A 23,010-nucleotide genomic window follows, 5' to 3' on the forward strand; every position below is an offset into this window, starting at 1 on the left:
GCACCAGTTCATATTTTCACAGTCAAGCACACTGACAGAGAAAGATCTTCCTGGGGCTTTCTGAAGCTAGAAGGCAAAATATTTCATGTGAACTCAATTGATATTTCTTAAAACAGCTGTTTTGGAAAAATGACACGGAGTCTGATAAAAGTATGTCAGCTTTTTTTAATGTCAGAAAAATCCCTTTGAGACAAAGCAAGATCTGTTTTTCCATGGCTCATTGTAAAACCTGAAATGATGTTGGAAAAGGACTATTCTGAGTAAATAATGTCTTTAACTTTGAATTTGTAAATATTTTTACCGTTTGAAAGGGTAAGTTAAACGTCAATAAAACAGAAGACTTTATATCAGTGATGAAATTGCTTTAAAAATAATTTTAAAACTATTTGTTTTATTTTCAGTGTAAAAGCCTACAATTTACAAAGTGGTACTAGATTAATTTCTGGTTTAATATGATAACCACTTGTTTTTTAACCTTTGTGATCTATTTTTAATTAATTTTTAAAGCAGTATTTGCAAAGAAGTTTTTATCAAATACATAGCACAACTGAGAGTTGTCATACTTTTTTCCATATAACTGATTTAGTCTATTCTTTGAATACATAAAAGTGATTAAAAATGTCGCTTACACACAATAGGAAAATGTGTTCATTACCATGATAGAATATTGTCTGAAATCTACAGTGCTTAGTAGCTTTTCTTCTACACTATTCAGGTTTCTCCACCTTTGATACTGCTGTCTGCAAGGACTCTGCCCAATCTTCCGTAAAGGGCTAGTCCTACTGGAGATCTTCCACATCTGCCAGTAGGGGCTCTTATATCTTCATATTCTTTCTTCCCAAGGTTAAATTAATGGCCTATATCAAATCTCATGACCTAATGTCCACATGTATCATCCTTAAATGAATACAACTACTCAATATTTCCATAGCTATTGAGTTTTACTGAATCATACAAATCAGTTCCTCTATAAAAATAGACAGCAAATTCAGTTTAGCCTTTTATTCTCCCACATGACCTACTATGTTTTCTAACCAGCCTCTCTCCCATTCTCCATTTGCATAGATTTAAAACAAATGTACCCTTTTCAGATATTCTCCACCTCGCTGCAAATCACATCAACTGTGACCTCACTTTTCTGTAACAATTCTCTAAATGAACATTCCTTTTCACCCACTGGTTTCCTTTCCCTTCCTGGTACAAAGGGTCCCATCCCTTTCCTTTTTTTTTTTTTTTTTTTTTTTTTTTTTTTTAAAGTGAATTGCATTTATTTATTTATTTATTTATTTATTTATTGGGGCTGTGTTGGGTCTTCGTTGCTGTGCGAGGGCTTTCTCTAGTTGCGGCGAGCGGGGGCCACTCTTCATCGCGGTGCGCAGGCCTCTCACTCTCGCGGCCTCTCTTGTTGCGGAGCACAGGCTCCAGACGCGCAGGCTCAGTAATTGTGGCTCACGGGCTTAGTTGCTCCGTGGCATGTGGGATCTTCCCAGACCAGGGCTCGAACCCGTGTCCCCTGCATTGGCAGGCAGATTCTCAACTACTGCGCCACCAGGGAAGCCCCCCTTTCCTTTTTATATTCTATGATAATTTGTCTTTGTTGTTTATCTACTTATAGTCCATTTTCTTTTAAACATTCTTGAACCCAACATAAAAAAAATAAGAACAAATTAAAACTCTCTTCCATCATTCATTCTCCTCTTCTTCTTTAGCTCTAGTGCCCACTTTTCTGCTGTAATTGTTAACAAACTTTTCTGTGCATACTCTTTCCCTTTTGCTACTTCTGTTTGCTCTGAAATGCCCTTAATATTAACCAGATGTCCAAGTAACAAGTAGGGTGCATAATCATAGCTATTTTAGAATTATGACACATGGATGTTCTCAGAGAAAACAGGGAGGAGTGATTGCTGACCTGGAGTAGCTGAGCAATTATTAATGTATTTGTTGCACTAATTTAGAAGTACATCCTTGGCTGTGTAATAACTGCCAGTATAGTCTCACAATGTAAATTATAATCTTCTTGAAAATTGATACTATTTGTTAGATTTATGTATTACTTTACTCAATAAATAGAAGTGCTTAGTCACTATTTTATGGGAAATGAGAGAAAGTGTACATATAAATGCAAGTGTAAATAGAGTCCCTAAGCACAGCACCTTACAGACTTCTGAGAAGCTCAGAAATATCACTATAAGTGCACATTGTTCTTTTCTAGGGTGATTTACCCCCAGCATATCTGGGTCATAGAACTTGTGCTGACAGAAGGCAGGATCATAATGAAAAAGCATTGTATTGCCTAAGGAATGTTAATGAGAATTATACATTTTAAAAGGCTTTTTAATGTACTAGTAATTTTCTTCTTTCCAAATAGCTTTGGATTTTAGAAAAGTCAAGTATTATCACTACTGATCTACAGATGAAAGAACGGACACCTAAGAAAGTTAAATAACATTGTAGGTGATATCAAGTTGTGTGTTGTATTCAGTTATGAATTGGAACTTGGCTTTGGGCTTTGAATATTGCTTTCTTTCTATCTCATTAGTCACAGTGGCTCCCTGTCAGGTGGTTTACTTCTTCTAGTCAATATGCCAGCTTCAGAAGCTCCAGAAGAGAAGCTGAGAGAATTTATGGCCCAGGCAAAGATGCATCTCTAAGGTGGCAACAGAGATGGCAGTCAGCCTAGGGCTCTGGAAGGTGGAGAAGGATGAGTGGGCCTGAAAGAGAAGGAACATCACCAGCCTGCCCCCAGCCCAGCATCTGAGAAGCTGACCAAATGGACCAGCCTCACCTTCCATGAATAATCAATGGTGTGAATACCTCAGATCCAGACCTATATTTCTCGGCTGCCCAGGGGGCCAGGAAAATTCTGTCCCAGGAAAAGAACCCTCCTCCAAAACTCATTGTTGAAGCAGGGCTCATTCCCAGGCTGGTGGGGTTCCTGAAGACATCACCGCTGTTCGTAGCTAGAGGCAGCCTGGGCTCTGACCCATTTTGCTTCAGGGACTTGGGAGCAGACCCTAGCCAGCCACTGGGGAAGGGCGGGGGCATCCAGCCCTTGACTGAGCTCTTGCCTTCCTCTCGTAACTGTGTGTGAACAGGCAGGGGGGGCTCTTGTTAACAGAGCAGGTGATGGCCCACAGTTGAGACATCATCTGGAGCAGTGCCGTCCCACACCTGCTGGCCCTGGTGTCATCAACCAGACCAGTCTCAATGCTACGGAACATCACATGGATCTTGTCCAATCTGTGCTGAAACGGGAGTCCCTGCTCTCAGAAAAAGCAGTGAAGTAGATGTGGCCCGTCCTCTCCTACCTCCTGCACCTCCAGGACAGCGAGGTCCTCTCGGACACCCACTGAGCCCTGTCCTACCTCAGCGAGGGCTGCAGCAAGTGCATCAGCCTCGTGATGGACGCAGGGGTCCCGCCCAGTCTGGTCCAGCTCTGGTCCAGCTCAGAACTCAATGTCTTAACCCCCTCTCTCCACACTGTGGGGTCATCATCCCTGGAGCAGGCCACAGACCCAGCTGGCATTGACACAGGCATGCTGAGCGTGCCCCCTCCAGCATGGATAGACCCCACGTCCTCCATCCAGAGGAGGCAGCCGGGACGCTGCCAGCTCCTCCAGCAGCTGGTTGCTTGTGGCATGATGCCTCCCTTGGCGGCTCTGCTGCAAAGTGGAAAGTTGAATGGCCAGAAGGAGGCTCTCTGGATGACGGCTGACTTCACAGCCAGGGGCACTGTGCGCGGGCTGACCCCGCCTGCCCACGCTGGGGCCTTGGAGCCCCTGATGGATCTGCTCACCGTGTGAGACGTCCTGGACGCCATCTGTTACACTCTCCAGATAGCAGAGAAGCTTTCTTTCTTTCTTGTTTTCACGACAATTTTATTTATTTTATTTATTTTTTAAAATTTATTTATTTATTTTTGGCTGCATTGGGTCTTCGTTGCTGTGCGCAGGCTTTCTCTAGTTGCGGCGAGTGGGGGCTACTCTTCGTTGTGGTGCGCAGGCTTCTCATTGCGGTGGCTTCTCTTGTTGCAGAGCACAGGCTCTGGGCACGCGGGCTTCAGTAGTTGTAGCACACGGGCTCAGTAGTTGTGGCGCACGGGCTTAGTTGCTCCGCGGCATGTGGGATCTTCCCAGACCAGGGCTCAAACCCGTGTCCCCTGCATTGGCAGGCGGATTCTTAACCATTATGCCACCAGGGAAGCCCAGCAGAAAGCTTTCTGAGAAGGAAACCTGTGTCTTTTCATAGAAGAACCCCAAAAGGTAACTTTTTTAAGAAACAGCACTCCTGTATCTTAGTATATCATGGGTGTAAAGCTTTTTAAACTGAATGTTAATAAAGTTGAAACTTTCACCCCATCTATCAAAAAGATATATCACTGTAACTACACACTTCCACACATACAGGCCCTTGCCCCAAAACCCAAAAGAACTGTACCTGAAATTGAGTGAGGCATTGTAAAGTATGACTATTGCAGTGATTTTCTGCTGTGCAAAAGCATGAACTTGAGGTTTTCACACACTGAAGTTGCCCAAACCGGGGAATCCTAGAAAGAAAAACCCACACTGGAGTTCCCAGGAAATGGAAAGGAAAGTTTTAAATGCATCACCTTTAGTTTATGGGAGGAATCATAACCAAGAGACAGAGCCAAGGTAGAGACTTATTTAAAAAAAAAACAGAAACAGGTAGAAAATATAGAAGAGCAAGGTCCTCTCATTACTTTCGTAAGATAAAATGATTTAAAAGTGTAAATCAGGAGACGTGGTACCCGGCAGTTCCTCACAGGTTGAACTGAACCGTTTGTCATAACTTTTGCTCGTTTAACAAAATCAGGTTTTCACATAAATTATGAGGTTACAGAATTGCCATCCTGTTTCATTCATGGCAGGTTTTCCTCTCAAAAGCCTTGGAACAACTTTAGGGTACTACAGTAAAGCCCCTGAGTATCATGTGATAATTTAAAGTTATTATACTTAACGTATCTACAGATGCTTATTCAATACTTTTTGGTGGAATGAAGTGTTATTTTATATCTGGTTAGTGAGAGAAATCTTGTTAAGTGAGATTCTGGAGACTATTGGAAAAATTTGGGGGGAAAGAATGAAATATATTTTATCAAACAAATGCTTTTTTTTAATATGTAAATATTTCTTTTTTTTTTTTTTTTTTTTTTTTTTATTTTTACAAGACATAAATAGACTGACACCAAGCATTGTACATGGATGACCACAACAAAAGCAACAATGGTTGCAATTACCAAACATGAAACACACTCATACTATGTCATAATATTGACATTCAGTCCAGTAATCCTCCACTGTAACAGCTCCTTTACTTTGCAGTGAAAATTGATTTGTATATTCTTTGCCTCTGAGTCCTTGTGGGATTTTTTTTTTTTTTTAAATTCAGACAGAAAGTCACAAAAATTATACTCATCCTCATCAGTTCACTCAGTCCCATGTAATTAATTTTTTTTTTCATCTTGATCTTTTGTTAGCACTTTTATGAGTTCATCAGTTTTTCATTAGAGTTCTGAAAATGCTTATTCATTCAGTTCAGCAGTACAGTCAGTTACCAGAAACCTGTACTTGTCAGAGTCTTTTCCATGAATTTCTTGAAGATGAAACCCTTTTATAGGAACATATTTGCAAAATCATCAGAGTACCCCCAGAACTGTCTGTAAATGACAAAAGACTTAAAAATGACCACGGTTAAAGATTTGATGAAAGTTCATAATAATGCAGTTGACAAGAAAATTAGTTATTTCTGAGATATACATTTTAAAGTAATAACTAGGATTATTACTTATAACATTATACCAGAACATATAAGATTTTTAGAAATTTCATGTAATGTCTGAAACATTTATATTAACATATTTCCATACATATTTCCATACAAATACAAATATAAGATTTTTAGAAATTTCATGTAATGTCTGAAACATTTATATTAACATATTTCCATACGTATTTCCATACAAATACAAATATAAGATTTTTAGAAATTTCATGTAATGTCTGAAACATTTATATTAACATATTTCCATACAAATAACCCAATGAAAGTTTAGTATTAGTTGTTTTCTTTGTTTTTTTATACTGCAGGTTCTTATTAGGCATCAGTATTATACACATCAGTGTATACATGTCAATCCCAATTGCCCAATTCAGCACACCACCATCCCCACCTCACCGCAGTTTTCCCCCCTTGGTGTCCATATGACCATTCTCTACATTTGTGTCTCAACTTCTACCCTGCAAACTGGCTCATCTGTACCATTTTTCTAGGTTCCGCATACATGCATTAATATACGATATTTGTTTTTCTCTTTCTGACTTACTTCACTCTGTATGACAGTCTCTAGATCCATCCATGTCTCAACAAATGACTCAATTTCGTTCCTTTTTATGGCTGAGTAATATTCCATTGTATATATGTACCACATCTTCTTTATCCATTCGTCTGTTGATGGGCATGTAGGTTGCTTCCATGACCTGGCTATTGTAAATAGTGCTGCAATGAACATTCGGGTGCATGTGTCTTTTTGAGTTACGGTTTTCTCTGGGTATATGCCCAGTAGTGGGATTGCTGGGTCATATGGTAATTCTATTTTTAGTTTTTTAAGGAACCTCCATATTGTTCTCCATAGTGGCTGTATCAATTTACATTCCCACCAACAGTGCAAGAGGGTTCCCTTTTCTCCACACCCTCTCCAGCATTTGTTGTTTGTAGATTTTCTGATGATGCCCATTCTAACAGGAGTGAGGTGATACCTCATTGTAGTTTTGATTTGCATTTCTCTAATAATTAGTGATGTTGAGCATCTTTTCATGTGCTTCGTGGCCGTCTGTATGTCTTCTTTGGAGAAATGTCTATTTAGGTCTTCTGCCCATTTTTGGATTGGGGTGTTTGTTTCTTTGATATTGAGCTGAATGAGCTGTTTATATATTTTGGAGATTAATCCTTTGTCCGTTGATTCATTTGCAAATATTTTCTCCCATTCTGAGGGTTGTCTTTTCGTCTTGTTTATGGTTTCCTTTGCTGTGCAAAAGCTTTGAAGTTTCATTAGGTCCCATTTGTTTATTTTTGTTTTTATTTCCATTACTCTAGGAGGTGGATCAAAAAAGATCTTGCTGTGATTTATGTCAAAGAGTGTTCTTCCTATGTTTTCCTCTAAGAGTTTTATAGTGTCCAGTCTTATATTTAGGTCTCTAATCCATTTTGAGTTTATTTTTGTGTATGGTGTTAGGGAGTATTCTAATTTCATTCTTTTACATGTAGCTGTCCAGTTTTCCCAGCACCACTTATTGAAGAGACTGTCTTTTCTCCATTGTATATCTTTGCCTCCTTTGTCATAGATTAGTTGACCATAGGTGCGTGGGTTAATCTCTGGGCTTTCTATCTTGTTCCATTGATCTATGTTTCTGTTTTTGTGCCAGTACCATACTGTCTTGATTACTGTAGCTTTGTAGTATAGTCTGAAGTCAGGGAGTCTGATTCCTCCAGCTCCATTTTTTTCCCTCAAGACTGCTTTGGCTATTCGGGGTCTTTTGTGTCTCCATACAAATTTTAAGATGATTTGTTCTAGCTCCGTAAAAAATGCCATTGGTAATTTGATAGGGATTGCATTGAATCTGTAGATTGCTTTGGGTAGTATACTCATTTTCACAATGTTGATTCTTCCAATCCAAGAACATGGTATATCTCTCCATCTGTTGGTATCATCTTTAATTTTTTTCATCAGTGTCTTATAGTTTTCTGCATACAGGTCTTTCGTCTCCCTAGGTAGGTTTATTCCTAGGTATTTTATTCTTTTTGTTGCAATGGTAAATGGGAGTGTTTCCATAATTTCTCTTTCAGATTTTTCATCATTAGTGTATAGGAATGCAAGAGATTTCTGTGCATTAATTTTGTATCCTGCAACTTTACCGTATTCATTAATTAGCTCTAGCAGTTTTCTGGTGGCAGTTTTAGGATTCTCTATGTATAGTATCATGTCATCCGCAAACAGTGACAGTTTTACTTCTTCTTTTCCAATTTGTATTCCTTTTATTTCTTTTTCTTCTCTGATTGCCGTGGCTAGGACTTCCAGAACTATGTTGAATAATAGTGGTGAGAGTGGACATCCTTGTCTCGTTCCTGATCTTAGAGGAAATGCTTTCAGTTTTTCACCATTGAGAATGATGTTTGCTGTGGGTTTGTCATATATGGCCTTTATTATGTTGAGGTAGGTTCCCTCTATGCCCACTTTCTGGAGAGTTTTTATCGGAAATGGGTGTTGAATTTTGTCAAAAGCTTTTTCTGCATCTATTGAGATGATCATATGGTTTTTATTCTTCAATTTGTTAATATGGTGTATCACATTGATTGATTTGCGTATATTGAAGAATCCTTGCATCCCTGGGATAAATCCCACTTGATCGTGGTGTATGATCCTTTTAATGTGTTGCTGGATTCTGTTTGCTAGTATTTTGTTGAGGATTTTTGCATCTATATTCATCAGTGATATTGGTCTGTAATTTTCTTTTTTTGTAGTGTCTTTGTCTGGTTTTGGTATCAGGGTGATGGTGGCCTCATAGAATGAGTTTGGGAGTGTTCCTTCCTCTGCAATTTTTTGGAAGAGTTTGAGAAGGATGGGTGTTAGCTCTTCTCTAAATGTTTGATAGAATTCACCTGTGAAGCCATCTGGTCCTGGACTTTTGTTTGTTGGAAGATTTTTAATCACAGTTTCAATTTCATTACTTGTGATTGGTCTGTTCATATTTTCTGTTTCTTCCTGATTCAGTCTGGGAAGGTTATACCTTTCTAAGAATTTGTCCATTTCTTCCAGGTTGTCCATTTTATTGGCATAAAGTTGCTTGTAGTAGTCTCTTAGGATGCTTTGTATTTCTGCGGTGTCTGTTGTAACTTCTCCTTTTTCATTTCTAATTTTATTGATTTGAGTCCTCTCCCTCTTTTTCTTGATGAGTCTGGCTAATGGCTTATCAATTTTGTTTATCTTCTCAAAGAACCAACTTTTAGTTTTATTGATCTTTGCTATTGTTTTCTTTGTTTCTATTTCATTTATTTCTGCTCTGATCTTTATGATTTCTTTCCTTCTGCTAACTTTGGGTTTTGTTTGTTCTCCTTTCTCTAGTTTCTTTAGGTGTAAGGTTAGATTGTTTACTTGAGATTTTTCTTGTTTCTTTAGGTAGGCTTGTATAGCTATAAACTTCCCTCTTAGAACCGCTTTTGCTGCATCCCATAGGTTTTGGGTCGTCGTGTTTTCATTGTCATTTGTCTCTAGGTATTTTTTGATTTCCTCTTTGATTTCTTCAGTGATCTCTTGGTTATTTAGTAACGTATTGTTTAGCCTCCATGTGTTTGTCCTTTTTACGTTTTTTTCCCTGTAATTCATTTCTAATCTCATAGCGTTGTGGTCAGAAAAGATGCTTGATATGATTTCAATTTTCTTAAATTTACTGAGGCTTGATTTGTGACCCAAGATGTGATCTATCCTGGAGAATGTTCCGTGCGCACTTGAGAAGAAAGTGTAATCTGCTGTTTTTGGATGGAATGTCCTATATATATCAATTAAATCTATCTGGTCTATTGTGTCATTTAAAGCTTCTGTTTCCTTATTTATTTTCATTTTGGATGATCTGTCCATTGGTGTAAGTGAGGTGTTAAAGTCCCCCACTATTATTGTGTTACTGTCGATTTCCTCTTTTATAGCTGTTAGCAGTTGCCTTATGTATTGAGGTGCTCCTATGTTGGGTGCATATATATTTATAATTGTTATATCTTCTTCTTGGATTGATCCCTGGATCATTATGTAGTGTCCTTCCTTGTCTCTTGTAACATTCTTTATTTTAAAGTCTATTTTATCTGATATGAGTATAGCTACTCCAGCTTTCTTTTGATTTCCATTTGCATGGAATATCTTTTTCCATCCCCTCACTTTCAGTCTGTATGTGTCCCTAGGTCTAAAGTGGGTCTCTTGTAGACAGCATATATATGGGTCTTGTTTTTGTATCCATTCAGCCAGTCTATGTCTTTTGGTTGGGGCATTTAATCCATTCACGTTTAAGGTAATTATCGATATGTATGTTCCTATGACCATTTTCTTAATTGTTTTGGGTTTGTTTTAGTAGGTCCTTTTCTTCTCTTGTGTTTCCCACTTAGAGAAGTTCCTTTAGCATTTGTTGTAGAGCTGGTTTGGTGGTGCTGAATTCTCTTAGCTTTTGCTTGTCTGCAAAGCTTTTGATTTCTCCATCAAATCTAAATGAGATCCTTGCCGGGTAGAGTAATCTTGGTTGTAGGTTCTTCCCTTTCATCACTTTAAGTATATCATGCCACTCCCTTCTGGCTTGCAGAGTTTCTGCTGAGAAATCAGCTGTTAACCTTATGGGAGTTCCCTTGTATGTTATTTGTCGTTTTTCCCTTGCTGCTTTCAATAATTTTTCTTTGTCTTTAATTTTTGCCACTTTGATTACTATGTGTCTCGGCGTGTTTCTCCTTGGGTTTATTCTGTATGGGACTCTCTGCGCTTCCTGGACTTGGGTGGCTATTTCCTTTCCCATGTTAGGGAAGTTTTCGACTATAATCTCTTCAAATATTTTCTCTGGTCCTTTCTCTCTCTCTTCTCCTTCTGGGACCCCTATAATGCGAATGTTGTTGCGTTTAATGTTGTCCCAGAGGTCTCTTAGGCTGTCTTCATTTCTTTTCATTCTTTTTTCTTTAGTCTGTTCTGCAGCAGTGAATTCCACCATTCTGTCTTCCAGGTCACTTATCCGTTCTTCTGCCTCAGTTATTCTGCTATTGATTCCTTCTAGTGTAGTTTTCATTTCAGTTATTGTATTGGTGATCTCTGTTTGTTTGTTCTTTAATTCTTCTAGGTCTTTGTTAATCATTTCTTGCATCTTCTCAATCTTTGCCTCCATTCTTATTCCGAGGTCCTGGATCATCTTCACTATCATTATTCTGAATTCTTTTTCTGGAAGGTTGCCTATCTCCACTTCATTTAGTTGTTTTTCTGGGGTTTTTTCTTGTTCCTTCATCTGGTACATAGCCCTCTGCCTTTTCATCTTCTCTATCTTTCTGTAACTGTGGTTTTTGGTCCACAGGCTGCAGGATCGTAGTTTTTCTTGCTTCTGTTGTCTGCCCTCTGGTGGTTGAGGCTATCTAAGAGGCTTGATGGGAGGCTCTGGTGGTGGGTAGAGCTGACTGTTGCTGTGGCGGTCAGAGCTCAGTAAAACCTTAATCCACTTGACTGTTGATGGGTGGGGCTGGGTTCCCTCCCTGTTGCTGTGGCGGTCAGAGCTCAGTAAAACCTTAATCCACTTGACTGTTGATGGGTGGGGCTGGGTTCCCTCCCTGTTGGTTGTTTTGCCTGAGGCAACCCAACACTGGAGCCTACCGGTGCTCTTTGGTGGGGTTAATGGCAGACTCTGGGAGGGCTCACGCCAAGGAGAACTTCCCAGAACCTCTGCTGCCAGTGTCCTTATCCCCACGGTGAAACAGAGCCACTACTCGCCTCTGCAGGAGACCCCCCAACACCAGCAGGTAGGTCTGGTTCAGTCTCCCCCAGGGTCACTGCTCCTTCCCCTGGGTCCCGATGCACACATTACTTTGTGTGTGCCCTCCAAGAGTGGGGTCTCTGTTTCCCCCAGTCCTGTCAAAGTCCTGCAATCAATTCCCACCAGGCTTCAAAGTCTGATTCTCTAGGAATTCCTCCTCCCGTTGCCGGACCCCCAGGTTGGGAAGCCTGACGTGGGGCTCAGAACCTTCACTCCAGTGGGTGGAATTCTGTGGTATAAGTGTTTGCCAGTCTGTGAGTCACCCACCCAGCAGTTATGGGATTTGATTTTACTCTGATTGCGCCCCTCCTACCGTCTCACTGTGGCTTCTCCTCTGTCCTTGGACGTGGGGTATCCTCCTTGGTGAAGTCCAGGGTCTTCCTGTCAATGATTGTCCAGCAGCCAGTGGTGATTCTGGTGCTCTCGCAAGAGGGAGTGAGAGCACGTCCTTCTACTCCGCCATCTTGGTTAATCTCAATATTTCTTGATATAATGGAAGCATCCATGAAATAGAGAGCCTTTTTATTAGTATACAGATAATGTAAACAGATCTAATCTGTTCTTCAGGCTATTTTCTGGTACTTTAATAACTTAATAATTAGAATGTGTTATGCTAAATTTTTTAAGTTTCTCCTAGATAAATTGTGCACAGAGAGAAGATAATTGTGCATGGAGAGATGTAGTGTACATGAATTATCACTACTTTCAAATAATACAGCATCGAAGTTAATTAAGAATGACCCTAGTCTTAAGCAACGATGGCATCACTGACTGCATCATTCCGATGTGTATATTAAAGACTTTTCCATGGCTACATCTTTTATTAGATTCACTTCAATTAATTAGACGTCAGTTAAATAGATTAAAAATTAATGTTAATTTTAATAATAAAGCTAAGGACACATTTGTTTCTTGTGACCTTTCTATGTGAGGTTGGTTAGTATGTGAGATTGGTTATGTTTAACCTTTGTTATGTTCCTGGTTCACTTCTTATGAATCAGTCAGAAGGGTGCCTGATTGAGGTTGCAGGTGACGTAAATCAGTATTTGATGAAATCTATGTTTAAATGGGAATAAACAGAGTAATTGGCACTTAATTAACATCAGCGATAAGATGAAGTAACAAGCCTATCTTTGAGTGCATATGGATTTTTGTAAAAGTCTACTGCTGTTTGTTTCTAATCCAAGTACTCTTGAATACAGCTTTATGATATATTTAACTTCTATTGACGTATAGGTTTATTAGCCAGATTCTAACGTTGTGTTTACCAAAATCCATGATATTGCTTAGATACAAATTATTAGTTATCTTCAACTGTTACACTGTTTACCTGAAATTATGTTCACTGTGCATATCCGTATACGCGTAATTATATTACGTATAATTCTATGTAACTACTATACCTCAAATTTTATTGACAAAATATGCTCATTAAGATTAAAAGTAGTTACACATACACATGTATAACTGAATCACTTTGATGTACACCAGAAACTAACACAACATTGTAAATCAACTATACTTCAATAAAATAAATAAAATTTTAAAAGCAAAAAAAAAAAAAAAAAGGTTAAAAGTAGTGATGAATTTTTTCTTTGATACTAACGTTTTGCCAAACTCCCATTATTTAATTTTTTTCTGAAGTTTTCTCACCTGGAACACCAAACAGCATCTCTGGATCATGAATATTTCATTTTAGTTCATACCAGTTCTTTTATGATACCTGAAACTGCACTTCATGTGGCCTCAGCTTCTCAATATATAAAACAAAGAAAACTACTTTTATTGTCAATAGTACAATTTTTAATACAAAAGCAATACATGTTTAACTTAAGGGAAAAATATTTGCAGATCAAGAAATAGAATGATGGAACAGCCTATACATATAATCTGTCTCCAAAGAAATCATATCCCTTTTTGTCAACAACTAACTATAATGGCCTTGGGCTCCTTACTTAATTCTAGACTCTCTCAATGTCCTTGCCTCCAAAGTGGACAGTTGAACCACGTGATAGTTTAGGTTGCTTCTTGTCTGAAATTGCAGTTTAGACATGCTTATTCTCCCCCAAATACAGCACATTGAGTCCTGAGCACCACCCTCTCGTCACCAGTTCACACCACTTTTGCTGCTTGAAATACAGTCCGCACCTCAAGCCCACTCCTCCAGTGCCTGAAATGGACATTTCCTCTCTGATTTAGGGTACTTGAAATGTATTTAGCTGATGAGAGCTCATAATCTAGAATATGTGATTTTATTTCAGTAGGTGGATAATTTACTAAGATTTTCTGTTTTATCTGCTAAATTAGAGAATAGTCTGTGAGGTAGACATTTATAAATTGCACTCTTTCGAGTCAGATGCCTGAAAATAAATCCATGTATCCAGGAGATAAACAGTATTCAGCCACGGCCTTTTTAGCACTCACCCCATGACCAGTGGGGAAATATATCTGGGGAAATATATCTAGAAAAAGATTACTTCAGAACAGCATGAATACATTCAGATATCTGCTAAATGTCCAAATATTATTTAACCATGGTGACATCAGATATTTTATTATCATAAGTAGAAAATAATACTGTACCCGCGACTTACTCTTAATCATTCTTAGTACGTTTTAAAAAACAATTTCCCATTTTAAAACTGTGAATCTGTAGAAATAATGAAGGTACAGATTAACTATATGAGCAAGTCTATTTCTGATTTAGGTCTCAAATTTTTTTTTTTTTTTAAACATCTTTATTGGAGTATAATTGCTTTACAATGGTGTGTTAGTTTTAGGTCTCAATTTTAAGGGAATTGTTCATTGAACGTTCATTGAACGTTCTTTTAAGCAAATGGTAAATTTGCACACAAATAACAAAGAATTTTGAGTAAGTCATCAACATTAATCTAGAAATTGCTACCTGTGTAATAGTTACCATTTTAGGACATATTGTGGATTTTCTACTGTGACCTTTAATTGTTTAAATACAGACAGTCCTTGACTTAGGATGGTGGTTTGGCCTACAGTTCTTTTGACTTTAAGATGATGGGAAAGTGACACATGTTCAGTAGAAACTACTTCAAAATTTGAACTTTGAGCCTTTCCCAGGGTAGTGATATGCGGTTCGATCCTCTCTCCTGTTGCTGGGCAGTGGTAGCTCCCAGTCAGCCGTGCAATCACCAGGGTAAACAGTTGAGACACTTGAACAATTCTGTACTCAGACAACCATTCTGCTTTTCACTTTCCATACAGTATCCAATACATTATGTGAGCTATTCAACACTTTATTATAAAACAGGCTTTGGGTTAGGTGATTTTGCCCAACTGTAGGCTAATGTAGGTGTACTGAGCATGTTTCAGGTAGGCCAGGCTAAGCTATGATGTTTGGTGGGTTAGCTTTATTAAATGCATTTTTGACTTATGACATTTTCAGCTTAGAATGGGGTTATTGGGACATAACCCCATTGTAAGTTGAGGAAGATTGGTATATTATTAAATTAAATGTTCCAAGATATTTGGTCTTCCCTATTTTATTACCTTTGAGATAGTAAGACTACAGTGGAGTCCTCTGACTACCGGGTTCTTATTTCTTTCTGGACTGGAGAGATCTCTTCCACCACCAAGTGCTTTGACCCCTCTCCCCTCTTAAAAATAAGAACCTTTGGTTTAGGAAACAGGAAGCAGCTAAGGGACATGTGACTTCCTCTTTCTCTGCCTGACAGTCTCATCCTAACTCTGCTTGTTTTGACTTTGCAGGGGAAGGAACATAACAGCCCTCAGTCTATCAAGAAGAACAACAGGAAAGGTGACAAGCTTTATTTTTCATGACTTTATATCATAATTCACTTAGATTAAAAAAACTATGGATTTCTAAATCTTCATCCAGGAAAGAGATTTTCTGTATCAAAGAACAACTGAAACATGAATATGCTACAGGTGCCCTCCTTCCATAGCAAGGTGGTTGCCGAGCAACCGAGAGCCATCAAGGACTCTTAGTTTTTACAAATCTCCGATGGCTGGAGAGGACCACTGCTCTCCTCCTTGACGCACTGACAGGACTGTTGAATTGTGTTCTTATTAGTTTTTGTGTGTTACTTGTTTGAGGCGGCAATAGCAGCAGCAGATATTCCACATCAAGGAGTAGGATGTATGCTATTTGGAATAGAGTAACAGGTCTTAGAGTTGGAAATGAAAATTTAATTAGTAAAATAAGTATTTCAAGGCTGAAATGAGCAACAGAAAATGCACTTATCTCTGCTTTCATGTGCATCTCAGACCTGAAACTGTCTAAACTCTGAATAAGAGTTTGAATTAGCCATGCTATTGAACACAATTTACAGAGTGAAAATTATTAGTATGATTAAAATTCTCAAGTTACATGTCTCTGGTTGAGAATGATAGTATATTATATTAGTAGTTGTGACAGAGGTCCTCTTAGAAAAAAAAAGTGTTTGCTAAGAAGCATAATTTAATAATGGCTTTGGGCTGAATTTGAGCATCTGTCGGTTCTTTTGCGGTTTGTACCATTGAGAGGAGACAGTTTTCTAGATAATTGAGGTGGGAGAGCATAGAGTCCCAGCCTGGAGGGAGATGATTAAAAGTGGGGAGGTAGGAAAAAGTTATGGAAAGAAGAAGTCCCATAAACTTTGCTATAAAAAGCAAACTTTCTTCATGACCATTAAAAAATGCTCTGTGTAAAGTTTATAAAATCCCAAAGTGCTTCATATGAGTGATTTTTGTAGCTAATAGGGAAGTTAATTAGGGACTAAGATTCATAGTGTTTCACTGTAGGTATAAGCAAAGAAAGGGCATCCCAAGAAATCAAGAAGCAGAGAAGGCCAGGACATCACACAGTGGAGGCTTAATTGTAATATAATAAACAGGGCAAGGTGGAGAAAGCTCTTGACATAGGTTGTGGTGGCCACGAAGGTTCTCCACTCAAATCTCTTTCAAAGAACCCGCTTCTGGGAGCATAGCTGACTGATGGTCTCCAGTTAAAGTTGGAGCCTGGCCTCTTCCCAGCCAGTGATGGATCATGGCAGGGGGATTGGTGGGAGACACTCCTTCCCAACACTGGACTTTTTCATCGGCAAACTTTGCTCAGGGTGCTCCCCAGAGTATTCCCCAGAGGCCTGGCAGAGACTGTCCAGGAGCTGTGCTGTGGTCTGAAGCTTTCTAACCGAAGCTTCCTTCCCTCTTTCTTTTCAAGGAGCGGTAGTCTGAGGCTTCCCTTGACTGTCCATCCTTACTGTTCACCTTTCACAGGCATTTCCCCAATAAATCTCTGGTATAACTGTTCCCACCTTAACATCAACTTCTCAAAGTAACACAGAGGTTAGCCTTGAGTCAAGAAGTTGGCAGCTGCTGTAAATAATCTACAGAGCCAGTATTTTTTTTTTATGTAACCTGAATTCTTCACTAGGATTAGGCAAGTAATAAAAAAAATCATACCCCCAAATGGCCAGGCTCTGTCCAAGAGGATATGCCTGCATACATGGTAAGATTTGGGGGAAGGAGATTAGAGGCAAGACAATAGTGCTATTCCTTTCTCCTTTCTGTCCACACGCCCAAGTCAAAGGGACATTTTCCCTATCTTCTTCATGTCTGGCATTCAATTGTTAAGACAGTTGAAACACATAAGTAGCCTAGGCAACATTTAAATAAATGATTTTCTTATTATTCAGTTTTTCCCATAAGCTATTTTGTAACAGTGCTAACACACATTTCTCTCAGGGGAGAAATCCCACCAGATTGTAGTTTCCACTCAGAGTTCAAATGCATCTTTCTAAGATAATCTCAGCCTCAATATATTTCCCAAGGTCTACTATCCAGTCTTATTCGTTTCTACCTTATTATAAAGGTATGAAACAGATGGGGGAATATTTTTCTCATTCTACTCAGTACATTGAGTTTACTTCTTTTGAAGTACTCCCGGCAAACGTTCCCATTTTATTTTTGCATTAAAATATAAACTATATGATACAATCTCATTAAAAGTCCAAAACTGAATATATATTTATGAATAATTGAATAGAGAACACTTTATACTCCTAAATTCCTATTTGAGAGAAAACTACGGTTTTGGAAGAAATACTGTGACAAAATGCTTTGGTTGTGTATAATACCACAAGACTGATATAATACTAATGGCCTCTCAACTGCCTTCTGAGAAGAATCTAGAAACACCTTTGGTATTTCTGATCAAATTTTGCTAAAAAAGCGTTGGGATTGGGAACTGAGTAAGAACTGAATGGTTCTAAATGTAAAAGAGAAGAACGTGAAGTATTTAAATGGAAAAGCTAGGACAGAGCTAAGAATATACAAGAAAGGCCACAATTTGTATTTTTGTATTTTATTCCTTCTTTTTCTTCTACCAGTTGATTAAAACTTTCTTTGTACTTTTAATTTTACATTTTTTTGAGAGGGAGAGGATCTGATAGCATTTGCTAATAGTCACTATCACGTTAGGCAGATATTTTGAAACCAGATCACCTTACAGTTTGTTGTCTCAAGAGATGAGGGCCTATAGTAGAGAGTATGACCAACTGAAACTCCAAACTTTATAGAGAATTTGAGGCATGACAGTTTACCTTAAATGAGGAATATGGGGATACATGGTAGCATTATTGAGGAGAAGGCATTTCTCAGTACCATACTGAACTGATAGGAATGAGACAATCTTGGGACATCAAGGTAGTATCTTTTACTGAAGCAAAATGTGGCCATGCTTACTGACCAATAAAATAAATAGCAATAGTCTTCTTCTGGAGCAAAGGGCAGTCAGGCTTAATGTCCATTAAAAACGATTCAGGGTTCTTTTTCTGTAACACACCCCGCTGTGTGTGTAGGTGTCACCTGGCCCTCTTCCTGCCGCCCTCTGGGAATTGGAGATCTGAGAACTGGCACAATAAAATACTAATACTTTGGTATGACTGTTGGTGTGAGTAATAAAATCCTCTGTCTCTGACCCAGGAGTGTCTTGTCTCCTGCGGACTTTCATGGAACTGCAGCAGCCTCGTGTGTTCGTCTGCAGGTAGACTAGAATCTCTGTCCCTTCATAGTTTTTAACAGTTTTGGTGATGAGGGTGAGATGCTGAGAGGAGCGTGGACTTCTGGAAGAGGACGGGCAAGAGCCTCATGGGTTAATTAACATAATTTGAGGGAAGTCCGTGAAAGTTGGTAAAATGTATCGTCAGTCAGGTAACAAACTGTCCTCCTGTTAATGGGTGCCTACTAAGAAGTAGTTTCCAAGACAACTGCCTGACTTGTTGCTGACTCCCTTTGAGGGGAGAGTACTTTCTCACCAATCGTTCGGGCAGCCTCAGGTTTAACTGCTCTAACAACAGTACTAACATTCAGCTAGTACTCTCGGAACTGATAAAAGGAGGTAAAGTACTAACTCATTTCAGAAAAAAAAAATTAAACCGCTGAGCACCAACTCATCTCACTCTCATGAGTGAGAACTGATAGAAACTTGTAGCCACTACGGGCAGTAAACAGGCGCATTATTAGAACTTTGGCTCATTCCGTTGAGAGATGAGAGAGTGAGGGACTTAATGCCTTTTACAGAAGAATTGGCACCAGATACACTGTTGCTCAGCCCCTCCTGCTGTCTGTCAGCCAACCTTGGATCTGTTCGCCCCTTAGAGTAAAATGTCTCAGATTTTTTTGAAGTGAATCCTGGGGCTATAATGTGACTTTGACTGTCTCAGGAAGATTTTCCAGAAGCAGGCAAATTCCAATATAAAATCATCCATGACTGGCTACTGACTGGCTACTGGCTACTGGCTATTCCAGCTTTTAGGGCTCCGGGTTGTTTACAGCACTGATGAAGGCAACCCACTGGCCGAGGAGAAATTAAATCCCCCAAAATCCAGATAAGTTCTTGCAGTAAACCTGACCACTCTGGAAAATTCCCCAGCCCTCAAATTGAAACCAGGCATGGCTTTAGGAAATGTTATCATGCTAATGAGACAGCAGATGTTTCAAGTTCACATGCTCCTGTGCACTTCCCAAACTCAGGATAGCAAAGGGGCGCAAACCCCAGGGTCCTAGAGGAAAACGCTGTGTCTTTGGCTGTGCCTGTTGAGTCGAGGGGCTCCTAGAGGTGAAATACATGGTGTCCAGAAGGATGGTGTTACCATCCCCCCATCCAGTATGTGGATTTTGAAGCAGTAAAGATATTAGAATGTTGCTGGCTGAGCTGCAAGCGACCACCAGGTTGCTCACTGGCCAGAGCTGCTCTCTGTGGCCAGTCACACGTCCCTCCCGCTGCACTCCTGCCTCAGCCGCTTTCTGAGGAAAGATGATTGAAGCTGAGTCCAGGGTCTCTCTCTGTGCCCATGAGAGACTGAAGGCCATATACAGTCATCCCCTAAGCCGGGGACTTAGGAGAGGGGAAGAACTAAAACTCTTATGGCTTTGATGGAAACAGGTATGAGTCTTGATCCCACCTGATCCTGCTAAAAGTGAGATCACTCATATTCAGTTTCCTAGGGTTTGGCAGGTGTCATAATGGGGAAGGGAAGCCAATATGAGAGTCGTTGCTTCTACATCTAATTGTATAGTAGGAATTGATACATTGTGTGCTTGTACTTCCCCATCCCATAAGTTAGATGTAAGACTAGATTCTGTAATGTAGAAATCATTCTTGTCTATCTTATTATGCAAACCATTCTTTGGAAAAGGTCTAGCTTATTTGAAAGAGGGAATATATACATATACTCTCCAAAATGTCAGATTCAATATGGAAATCGAACAAATAAAAGTCAGATTACCTTAAAGTATCTTGTTAACTAGATGGCTGGCCTTTTTTGTTCAATAGCGAAATAGATCTTTTTCAAAACAAAACAAACAAAAGCCAACCCCTCAAATCTGTTGTACAACAAAGGTCTTCAAATTTCCTGCTAGTTTATAATGTAGCCAATTAGGTTATCAGAATACAGTTGATCAATCAATAAACAATCAATAATTATAAAATAATGAAAAGGTTCCTAAGGGATAATTTATTTAGGGAGTTGCTATGCCAGCAAAGCTCATGATCACTCTGTAAATCTAGCATCTCTTCCTACGGGAAGCTATCCTTCACACACCATGGATGTTAGTACCCTTCCCCAGTGCTCACATTTGCTCCTGTTTAAGAACGTATTCCGTATTGAGCCTGCACTCTAGAGCCCGCGTGCCACAACTACTGAAGCCCATGTGCCTAGAGCCCTTGCTCCTCAACAAGAGAAGCCACCGCAATGAGAAGCCGGTGCACCACAACAAAGAGTAGCAGCCCTCACTCGCTGCAACTAGAGAAACACTGCGCGCAGCAACGAAGATCCAACACGGCCAAAAATAAATTAACAAACAAACAAACAAATAAATAAATAAATCTATTTTTAAAAAAAGAATGTATTACTGGCCTTGTGATGGCATTTCTCTTTAAACAGACAGTTAGCTTCTTAAAGGCAGGAACTTCATCATATTACATTATATTTTGCCACACATTCATACAAAGCTTAACACATACCAAGTGATTCTTTTATTCTTTTTGGGGGGGTGGGGATACATAATAAACCATATATGTTGGGAAGGATATATTCTAAACCACCTTGAAAAAAAATTATTTGCCAAAGTAGTAGAACTACTGTTCCCTCACAGCCTATTAAATCAGTGTTAGATGGGTTCCTATATCTAGGCAAATATCTCATATATATGTTAATACAGAATAACAGCTATATCCCAAAAGGATATTAACAGTAAGTTTGACTTTTTGAAAATAAATATAATAAAAATGCAAGAGGTTTGTTTGGATTTGCCTCTGGAAAAAAAGTCTGTTTTGCTGTCAGTAAAAATGATGTTCTGCACATCTCTGTGGGCCACATGGCTGAGCCTTTTCTTGTTACATTTTGAAGTAGAAAGCTTTCTCCTTGTCACCTTCAATTTGACATTTTACAGGAACTAGAAGCATAAGTCAGGTAGGGAGACACGTTATATATTGTTTTTTCCCCTCTAACTGACTACCAGTAATCTTAAAAGTCAACAATGTCGGACTTCAATTTTGTTCACAGAATTACCACACTGCGCATTGAAAAAAACAATCGCTACTGCTTTCATTATTCTAAATCTTTCCTATGGGATGATTAAAAGGAGAGAAAAAAAAAACAAACAAACTTGACTTGCCTCACAACTGGTTTTATTTTACCTTGCTTAAACATAATACTTTAAACTTCTTATTGAATTGGGCAGATGGAGCAGTTGCCTGCCTAATACAATATGTATAAACAAAGAAGGAAATCAGCTCTGTCAACTGGCCTTGAGCATTTATTCAACGATTTTTGTTGTCATTGTTAGGTGCCTACTATGTGAAATGTACTATATGAGCTGTGGATTGGTTACAAAAATGAATGACACAAATATCTGTTTGGAAGGGTTTTAATGGACTCCACCTTTGGGGAAATAGTTACTATATTATTGTTTATGGTAAAAAATAATAATAATTTCTTCCCCAAAACCTGTTGATTTTTACTGCAGGAACTTATTTCTATTTATAAAATCATAAAACAAAATACAGGATGTCTTTTTTCATACATTTAATTTGTAAGCTTTACCTTAATCATATGTGGATCAAATCATTAATATCAACAGCAGTGACTTAGTAAATCTCTATAAATGTTCACATGGTGTATTCAGTTAACTAAAATGCATAGATTTGGATGTGCTGTAATGCCTTGCTGATTCATTGAAGCAGAATTGGTAAACTCTCTAGAGAGATTATTGTGGGCCAAGCCCCCCTACCCAGAACTTTTACCTGTATTTCATTGTATCACCACCATGTAGCAGTAGAGTCCTGATAGAGAGTACTCAACAGAGAACAAGAGATACAGCATCATTTGGAAAAAACGATATCTTGTGCTGAGTACAGTAGTTAGTTATAGAAATAGCTAGATTAACAAATTTAAGAACCAAACTACTAAACTGCTTTACAAAGTAATCAGTTTTAAAATAGAAAAATATTCTGAAAGTATTTCATTCATTTAGTTTTTCAGTAAATATGTATTGAACACCTGATAGGTTTTCAGGCAACTCCCAAGGGTCTGGGGAGAAGAAAGGACAAGACAGAGATGGTCCCTGTTCTCCTAGCGCTTCAGTGTGTGGGGGTCATTAATTTATGATTAGTAAAATAATTTGTAATTGCAAGTAATACAGCAAGGAAAAAAAGCAGAGTACTCTGTTAGAACATAGAACATAGCAGTGAGGAGGGGCTCTAATCTCTCTGGGTGATATTTAATTTGAGACCTCATTTTAAAAAAAGAAGAGGAAAAGACAACCAGAAAAGGATGATGGGAAGAACATCTCACCAAGAATGTTTCATGCAAAAAAAAAAAAGCAACAGGCCTTGTACTCAAAAAGTAATATAATATTTATTAAGAGAGTTACTTTCTTTGCAAGAACCTGATCATTTTCCATTATGAAACTA

At 38.7% G+C, this 23,010-nt stretch overlaps 1 pseudogene; it reads left to right on the plus strand.

Annotated features, from left to right (window-relative positions):
• The first annotated feature begins 2,582 nt into the window (after positions 1–2,582).
• LOC118906745 lies at positions 2,583–3,803 on the plus strand (annotated as a pseudogene).
• The last annotated feature ends 19,207 nt before the right edge of the window (positions 3,804–23,010 follow it).

The sequence above is a fragment of the Balaenoptera musculus genome, chromosome 14 (assembly GCF_009873245.2).
Source record: "Balaenoptera musculus isolate JJ_BM4_2016_0621 chromosome 14, mBalMus1.pri.v3, whole genome shotgun sequence".
NCBI classification, from domain to species: Eukaryota; Metazoa; Chordata; class Mammalia; order Artiodactyla; family Balaenopteridae; genus Balaenoptera; species Balaenoptera musculus.